This window comes from Nomascus leucogenys, chromosome 10 (genome assembly GCF_006542625.1).
Source record: "Nomascus leucogenys isolate Asia chromosome 10, Asia_NLE_v1, whole genome shotgun sequence".
Lineage (NCBI taxonomy): Eukaryota > Metazoa > Chordata > Mammalia > Primates > Hylobatidae > Nomascus > Nomascus leucogenys.
Window position 1 is genome coordinate 41,293,259 of NC_044390.1, and position 9,817 is coordinate 41,303,075.

The 9,817-nt window shown below is 47.4% G+C and overlaps 1 pseudogene; it reads left to right on the forward strand.

The window, feature by feature from the left end:
* The first annotated feature begins 464 nt into the window (after positions 1-464).
* LOC115837025 lies at positions 465-8,536 on the forward strand (annotated as a pseudogene).
* Positions 8,537-9,817: the final 1,281 nt, after the last annotated feature.

Sequence of the window (9,817 nt, forward strand, 5' to 3'; positions counted from 1 at the left end):
ACCTCGTGATCCACCCGCCTGGGCTGCCCAAAGTGCTGGGATTAGAGGCATGAGCCACTGCACCCGGCCTCCACAAACATTCTTTAAAGATCCTCAGCCAGAAGCATCATATTCACGCTGACATATGCTGAGTTCATGAGCTCATCATCTCACAGTAAAAGGACCAAGCATTTTCTTTTCTTTTTTTCTTTTTGACACAGAGTTTCACTCTTATTGCCCAGGCTGGAGTGCAATGGCACGATCTCAGCTCACCACAACCTCCGCCTCCTGGGTTCAAGCAATGCTCCCGCCTCAGCCTCCCAAGTAGCTGAGATTACAGGCGCACACCACCATGCCTGGCTAATTTTTGTATTTTTAGTAGAGACGGGGTTTCACCATGTTGGTTAGGCTGGTCTCGAACTCCTGACCTCATGATCCACCCGCCTCGGCCTCCCAAAGTGCTGGAATTACAGGCATGAGCCACCATGGCCGGCCACACCAAGCATTTTCAAGTGTGACTTTTTCTTTCTTTTTTTTTTTTTTTGAGATGGAGTCTTGCTCTGTCACCCAGGCTGGAGTGCAGTGGTGTGATCTTGGATCACTGCAACCTCCACCTCTTGGGTTCGAGCAATTCTCCTGCCTTAGCCTCCCGAGTAGCTGGGACTACAGGTGCCCGCCACCACACCCAGCTAATTTTTTTAATTTTATTTATTTATTTTTTTGAGACGGAGTCTTGCTCTGCCACCCAGGCTGGAGTGCGGTGGCGCGATCTCCGCTCACTGCAAGCTCCGCCTCCCGGGTTCACGCCGTTCTCTCACCTCAGCCTCCTGAGTAGCTAGGACTACATACAGGCACCTGCCACCACACCCAGCTAATTTTGTTTTTTTTTTTTTTTTTTTTTTTGTATTTTTAGTAGAGATGGGGTTTCACTGTGTTAGCCAAGATGGTCTCAATCTCCTGATCTCGTGATCCGCCCACCTCAGCCTCCCAAAGTGCTGGGATTACAGGCATGAGCCACCGCGCCCGGCCTAATTTTTAAATATTTTTGATAGAGATGGGGTTTCACCATGTTGGCCAGACTGGTCTTGAACTCCTGACCTCAAGTGATCTGCCCACCTTGGCCTCCCAAAGTGCTGGGATTACAGGCATGAGCCACCGCGCCCGGCCTTTATTTTTATAAATGCATATATGAGGGTCCCTTTGGTGAGTGTTGAGGATGGGTAGTACCCCAAACACTTGACATTGAGGCTCACTAGAGACGATTGCAGCCTCAGCAGGAAGTTTATTTCTGCATTTGGTTCTGATTATACAGGATCAAGAATATCCCTGATTCGTAATTAGACAGCCCACCAGTCCACCGTTTCCTGAGCTCTTAGAATAGGAGGCTGGGTGTGGTGGTGCATGCCTACAATCCCAGTGCTTTGGGAGGCCGAGGCAGAAAGATCGTTTGAGGCCAGGAGTTCAAGACCATCTGGGGCAAGGTAGTGAGACCCTGTTGCTTCTACAAATAATAATAATAAAAAAATAGCCAGGTGTGGTTCCACATGCCTATGGTTTCAGCTACTTGGGAGGCTAAGGCAGGAGGATCACTTGAGTTTGGGAGGTTGAGGCTGCAGTAAGCTGTGATTGCACCACTGCACTCTAGCCTGGGCAACAGAGTGAGACACTGTCTCAAAAAAACAAAGAAAGAAAGAAAGAAAAAAGAACAGGGCCCTATGCTATGAGATAGGGACTGTTACAACTCTCATTTTATAGAGGGGCACATTGAGGCTCAGTGTGGTGGGCTATTTGAGAAGTCAGTGCTGTCTCTGCTTCTCTCAGAGAATCCCAATCACCATCAACTAAGTCACCATCAACTTGCTGGTGAGGACATCTGACTTTTTTTTTTTTTTTTTTGAGAAAGAGTCTCGTTCTGTGGCCCAGGCTAGAGTGCAATGGCGCGATCTTGGCTCACTGCAGCCTCTGCCTCCCGGGTTCAAGTGATTCTCCTGCGTCAGCCTCCCGGGTAGCGGGGATTACAGGCACCCGCCACCACTCCTGGCTAATTTTTGTATTTTTTAGTAGAAATGGGGTTTCACCATGTTGGCCAGGCTGGTCTCAAACTCCTGACCTCAAGTGATCCGCCTACCTCAACCTCCCAAAGTGCTGAGATTACAGGCTTGAGCCACCGCGCCTGGCTGAGGACACCTGACTTTATGAGCAGATGAGGATGGAATCCCCCGTTTCCTTGACATGTTTACAAGCTGTTCTAATATGTGCCCAGGGTGGGGCGAGAAGCTTTCCAGGGCCTGCTGAAAAGCCAGTTAGGGAAGTCAACCTGGAGGGGCTCTTGTGTGGGAAAATCCAGTGTGTATATCCCATATAAGTGGCATTTTAAAAATTCTGGTTTGAGGCCAGGTGCAGTGGCTCACTCCTGAAATCTCAGCACTTTGGGAGTCCAGGGAGGGCAGACCACCTGAGGTCAGGAGTTCAAGACCAGTCTGGCCAACATGGTGAAACCCCGCCTCTACAAAAATACAAAAATTAGTCGGGCATGATGGCGGGTGCCTGTAATCCCAGCTACTCAGGAGGCTGAGGCGGGAGAATCACTTGAACCTGGGTGGCGGAGTTTGCAGTGAGCTGAGATCGCCCCATTGCACTCCAGCCTGGGCAACAGAACGAGGATCCGTCTCAAAACAAACAAACAAACAAACAAACAAAATTAAAATTTAAAAATACAAAAATTCTAGTTTGAAAAGTAAAGCCATATACTTTTCAGTATTTTAGAAATCCCTTTATTAATTTTTGTTATTGAAAAGTAATAGGGCTGGGTGTCGTGGCTCACGCCTGTAATCCCAGCACTTTGGGAGGCCAAGGCAGGTGGATCATTTGAGGTTAGGTGTTCAAGACCAGCCTGGCCAACATGGCGAAACCCTGTCTCTACTAGAAATACAAAAATTAGCCAGGCTATAGTGGTATGCGCCTGTAATCCCAGCTACTCCGGAGGCTGAGGCAGGAGAATCACTTGAGCCTTGTGGGATGGAGGTTGCGGTGGTGAGCCGAGATCGCACCACTGCACTCCAGTCTGGGCCACAGAGTGAGACCCTGTCTCAAAAAAAGAAAAAAGAAAGAGAAGAGAAGAGAAAAGAAAAGAGAAGAAAGTAATAGATGGGCCAGGCTTGGGAGCCTGAGGTGGAAAGATCGCTTGAGCCGAGGAGTTTAAGACGAGCCTGGGCAACACAGACCTCATGTGTACAAAAAATTTAAAAAAAATTTAGCTGGATGTGGTGGCGGATGCCTGTGGTCCCAGCTCCTCATGAGGCTGAGGTAGGAGGACTGCCTGAGCCCAGGAGGTCAAGGCTGCAGTGAGCTGAGATCATGGCACTGCACCCCAGCCTGGGTGACAGGACATCCTGTCTCAAAAAAACTAAACTAAACTAAAATAAAACAAAGGAGTTCTTAATGGGAAATATGTAGATAAAATTTTTGTAAAAATGAGACCACTTTAGCACAACGTTTTCCTTCTTGCCTTATTAACTGAACAACAAACAGATCATAAGGCCGGGTGCAGTGGCTCATGCCTGTAATCCCAGCACTTTGAGAGGCTGAGGCGGGAGGATAACGAGGTCAGGAGATTGAGACCATCCTGGCTAACACGGTGAAACCCCGTCTCTACTAAAAATACAAAAAATTAGCCTGGCATAGTGGCAGTGGGTGCCTGTAGTCCCAGCTACTCTGGAGGCTGAGGCAGGAGAATGGCGTGAACCCAGGAGGCGGAGCTTGCAGTGAGCTGAGATGGTGCCACTGCACTCCAGCCTGGGCAACAGAGCCAGACTCTGTCTCAAAAAAAAAAAAAAAAAAAAAGTTATCTATTTCAAATGCTAAACTTGTAGACACTAAAAATGAAAATACCTAATGAGAGAGGTTGCGATAGAACTGGTACACTAGCAGGAAAAAACAAAACAAAACAAAACAACAACAACAAAACAAAGAGATCACGATGATCTGTAACACATTTATACTCTGGAATATATTGCAATAGTTAAAAACAAAACAAAACAAAAAACTGGACCAGGAGCGGTGGCTCACGCCTATAATCCCAGCACTTTGGGAAGCCAAAGCGGGTGGATCACCTGAGGTCAGGAGTTCAAGACCAGTCTGGCCAACATGGTGAAACTCCGTCTCTACTAAAAATACAAAAATTAGCTGGGCGTGGTGGTGGGCACCTGTAATCCCAGCTACTCAGGAGGCTGAGGAAGGAGAATTGCTTGAACCTGGGAGGCAGAGGTTGCAGTGAACCAAGATTGTGCCATTGCACTCCAGCCTGGGTGACAAAAGCGAAGCTCCATCTCAAAAAAATAAAAAAGTAATTTAGTCGATTCATATTCACTGAGTTGGAAAGATAACCACAATCTATGATTAGGTGAAGAAGCCAAGTTGTAAAGCAGGGATGTCCAATCTTTTTTGTTGTTGTTGAGATGGAGTCTTGCTCTGTCACCAAGGCTGGAGTGCAGTGGTGCCATCTCAGCTCACTGCAAGTTCTGCCTCCCAAGCTCACACCATTCTCCTGCCTCAGCCTCCTGAGTAGCTGGGACTACAGGCGCCCGCCAACATGCCTGGCTAATTTTTTTTTGTATTTTTAGTAGAGACAGGATTTCACCATGTTAGCCAGGATGGTCTTGAACTCCTGACCTCGTGATCCACCCGCCTCGGCCTCCCAAAGGGGATGTCCAATCTTTTGGCTTCCCTGAGCCACATTAGAAGAAGAATTGTCTTCAGCCACACATAAAATACACTAACTACAGTGGATGAGCTAAAACAAATTGCAAAAAATCTCATAGTGTTTTAAGAAAGTTTACGAATTTGGGGCCGGGTGTGGTGGCTCACGGCATGGTGGCTGTAATCTCAGCACTTTGGTAGGCTGAGGCGGGCAGATCAGGAGGTCAGGAGTTCAAGACCAGCCTGGCCAACATGGTGAAACCCAGTCTCTAACCCTGTCTCCTCACTGCCTCTGTCCTGCCGCGCAGGAGCAGGATGCTGAGCCCCGTCCGCCCCACGGGGACCTGCAGTACCTGAGGCAGGTGGAGCACATCTTCTGCTGCAGCTGCAGGAAGGATGCCCCCAGGGCACCCGCTCCCTGCTGCTGCTGTTTTCGTTTTCGGCAGGCAGGCAGGCAGTCCCACTGCAGCCTGAGAAGTGAGTTTCCTCTGCTGACAACCACAGTGTTTTGGAGGAGTTGCTGTCATTTATCAAGGGATCCGCACATACTAAAGAACTGTCTTCCAAGGGAGTGAAAATGTGAGATGAGGCAGTGGAGCCCTTTTTGGACAACTTGGGATTCTCCATTGAGAAGAAGGGGACTTGGGCCCAGTTTATGGCTTCCAGTGGAGGCATTTTGGGCAGAATACGAAGATATGGATTCAGATTATTCAGATCAAGGAGTTGACCAGTCGCAAAAAGTGACTGACATCATCAACAGAAGGCATAATCCCAGCACTCTGGGAGGCCAACGCGGGTGGATCACTTGAGTTCAGGAGTTTGAGACCAGCCTGGCCAACACGGCGAAACCTTATCTCTACTAAAAATACAAAAATTAGCCAGGGGCTGGGTGTGGTGGCTCATGCCTGTAATCCCAGCACTTTGAGAGGCCGAGGAGGGTGGATCCCCTGAGGTCAGGAGTTCAAGACCAGCCTGACCAACATGGAGAAACCCTGTCTATACTAAAAATACAAAATTAGCCGGGTATGGTGGCGCATGCTTGTAATCCCAGCTACTCGGGAGGCTGAGGCAGGAGAATCACTTGAACTTGGCAGACAGACGTTGCGGTGAGTCAAGATCTCGCCATTGCACTCCAGCCTGGGCAACAAGTGTGAGACTCTGCCTCAGAAAAAAAAAAAAAAAAAAGCCAGGCATGTTGGGGGGCACCTGTAAATCCCAGCTATTTGGGAGGCTGAGGCAGGAGAATCACTTGAACCTGGGAGGTGGAGGTTGCAGTGAGCCAAAACAAAATCACGCCACTGCACTCCAGCCTGGGTGACAGCGAGACTCTGTCTTAAAAAAAAAAAAAGGAAAGAAAGAAAGAAAGGAAAAGAACAAACCAGTACTGACCATAGACAAATCATCATCTGTGCTTGGAATCCAAAAATCTTCCTCTGATGACACTGCTTCCACGCAATGCCCCTCTGCCAGTTCTGTTTTTTTTTTTTTTTTTTTTGAGATGGAGTTTCACTCTTGTCGCCCAGGCTGGAATGCAATGGCTCAATCTTGGCTCACTGCCACCTCCTCCCAGGTGCAAGCAATTCTCCTGCCTCAGTCTCCCAAGTAGCTGGGATTACAGGTGCCCACCACCATGCCCAGCTAATGTTTGTATTTTTAGTAGAGATGGGGTTTCACCATGTTGGCCAGGCTTGTCTTGAACTCCTGACCTCAAATGATCTGCCCACCTCAGCCTCCCAAAGTGCTGGGATTACAGGCGTGAGCCACCGTGCATGGCCTCCCCCCACCAGTTCTTCGTGGTGAACGGTGAGCTGTCCTGCCAGCTGCACCAGAGGTCAGGAGACAGGGGCCAGGGTACACCTTCAACATCGCCAGCTACACCCTGCTCACTTATGTGATCATGCACATCACAGACCTAAAGCCCGGTGACTTTGCACATAGTTTGGGAGATGCCTATATTTACCTGAGTCACATTGCAAAACTGAAAATTCAGCTTCAGAGAGAACCAAGACCTTTCCCAAAGCTCAAAATCCTTCAGAAAGTTGAGACAAGTGATGATTTCAAGCGGAAGACTTTCAGGTGGAAGAGTACAATCTGCCTCTATTACAATGAAAATGACTATGTAGGGTGCGCTTTTTTTTTTTTTTTTTTATTGTTTTTCAGATGGAGTCTCTCTCTGTCACCCAGGCTGGAGTGCAGTGGCGTGATCTCGGCTCACTGGGTTCAACTCAACTCCACCTCCCGGGTTCAAGCGATTCTCCTGCCTCAGCCTCCCGAGTAGCTGGGACTACACCACATGCCACTATGCCCACCTAATTTTTTGTATTTTTAGTAGAGACGGGGTTTCACCGTGTTAGCCAGGATGAATCTCGATCTCCTGACCTCGTGATCCACCCGTCTCAGCCTCCCAAAGTGCTGGGATCACAAGCGTGAGCCACTGTGTAGGGTGCTTTTAAAGGAGTTTGAAGGGTATTTTCAGTCTTTAGGGGTTGGGCTAGATGCTCAGGTGAAAGTTCTTTTTGCTCTAAAAGAAAAGGGAACTAGGTCAAAAATCTGTTGTTGACTTATTAGTTATTAACTTTTAAGGATATTAACTTTTAAGGGCATCACCACAACTGTGCTAGCCCTTTCCGTAATAAAAGGCCTTGAGTTTGGTTAACTCACTGAGGGTGTATGAAAATACCAAGATTATGAGCAAAACTGAGGAGAATGAAATTGGTATGCTTTTAACAAAAGCATGCACATGCATTTCAATCCCATGTCTTTATGAAGAAGGTTGGTGAATTTCAAGAATTCTACAAGCTATTCTCTCAAATTTGAGAGAGTGGAATAACATCATCAATCATAGCGTATAGTGTCGTTATGAATATTTAAAGTTTATATATAATATAAATTTATATATATATATATTTGTTTTTGAGATGGAGTCTCACTTTGTCACCCAAGTTGGAGTACAGTGGCATGATCTCAGCTCACTGCGACCTCCCCTCCCAGGTTCCAGCGATTCTCGTGCCTCAGTCTCCTGAGTAGCTGGGATTTCAGGCACCCGCCACCGTGCCTGGCTAATTTTTTGTATTTTTAGTAGAGACGGGGTTTCACCATGTTGCCCAGGCTGGTCTTAAACTCCTGACCTCAGGTGATCCACCTGTTTTGGCCTTCCAAAGTGTTGAGATTACAGGTGTGAGCCACCACACCGGGCTTAAAGTTATATTTGTTTTATATATTGCTATAATAAAGAAGTATTCTACCGGGTGGAGAGCGGTTTTTGTATTTTTATAAAAAATACAAGCCGGGCGAGGTGGCTCCCACCTGTAATCCCAGCACTTTGGGAGGCTGAGACGGGCGGATCACGAGGTCAGGAAATCGAGACCATCCTGGCTAACATGGTGAAACCCCGTCTCTACTAAAAATACAAAAAATTACCCGTGTGTGGTGGCGGGCACCTGTAGTCCCAGCTACACGGGAGGCTGAGGCAGGAGAATGGCGTGAACATGGGAGGCGGAGCTTGCAGTGAGCCAAGATCGTGCCACTGCACTCCAGCCTGGGCGACAGAATGACAATCCGTCTCCAAAAAAAAAAAATTAGCAGGGCGTGGTGGTGCGTGCCTGTAGTCCCGGCTACTCAGGAGGCTGAGAGGGGAGGATTGCTTGAGCCCAGGAGGCGGAGGTTGCAGTGAGCCAGGATTGTACCACTGCACTCCAGCCTGGTCAACAGAGCGAGACTCCGTCAAAAAAAAAAAAAGTGTTCTGCAAAACAACAAAGTTTTTCCTCCATTCTTCTAAACATTATTATAAAAACATTAACTCATTTTTTTAAGGAAGAAAAAGACTAAAGCTCCGTTTGATCAACCCTGCAGGAATAAGAGTACTATATGGGCCAGGTGTGGTGGCTCGCACCTGTAATCCTAGCATTTTGGGAGACTGAGGTGAGTGGATCACCTGAGGTCGGGAGTTCTAGACCAGCCTGGCCAACATGGCGAAGGCCTGTCTCTAGTAAAAATACAAAAATTAGCTGGGCATGGTGGCGGGTGCCTATGTTCTTAGCTACTTGGAGCCTGAGGCAAGAGAATCCCTTGAACCCAGGGGGCGGAGGTTGCAGTGAGCCAAGATTGCACCACTTCACTCTAGCCTGGGCAAAAGAGCGAAACTCCATCTCAAAAAAAAAAAAAAAGTACTGCATATAGTTTTCCATTTTTCCTACTCTGTATTTCTTAGCACGTTTTCCATGTTAAAACAGAGTTTTTTTTTTTTTTTTTTTTTTTTTTTTTTACCGCTATGTGGTATTGCAGAGGATGGATCTAGCATAGCTAATTTACCCAGTGCCTTGCTGATGGTCATTTATTTTACTAATGAACATCCTCATATGGGCTTCCCAGTTATCATGAGATCTTTTTATAATCAACTCACATACAGCTATCTCCTTTAAAAAGTATTATTATAATTATTTATTTTATATATATATATATATATTTTTTTTTTTTTGAAGCATGTTCTTGCTCTGTTTCCCAGGCTGGAGTGTGGTGGCATGATCACGGCTCACTGCAGCCTCGACCTCCTGTGCTCAGACAATCCTTCCATCTCAGCCTCCTAAGAAGCTGGGACCACAGGCACACACTACTACACCCAGATAATTTTTTTAATTTTCTTTTTTTTTTTTTGAGACAGAGTCTAGCTCTATCACCCAGGCTGAAGTGCAGTGGTGTGATCTCGGCTCACGGAAACCTCTGCCTCCTGGGCTCAAGACGTCCTTCCACCTCAGCCTCCCCAGTATCTGGGAATACAGGCATGCATCACCACACCTGGCTAATTTTCGTATTTTTTGTAGAGACAGGGTTTTGCCATGTTGCCCAGGCTGGTCTCGAGAGCTCAAGCAGTCCTGCCACCTCAGCCTCCCAAAGTGCTGGGATTACAGGCCTGAGCCACTGCGTCCTGCTTTTAAAATTTTTTATAGAGACAAGGTCTTGCTATGTTGCCCAGGCTGATCTTAAACTCTGGGGCTCAAGCGATCCTCCCACCTGGACATCCCAAAGTGCTGGGATTACAGACATGAGCCACCGTGCTCAGCCTATTATTATTATTATTTAGAGATGGAATTTTGCTGTGTCGCCCAGGCTGGAGTGCAGTGGCTACTCATAGGTGTGAAC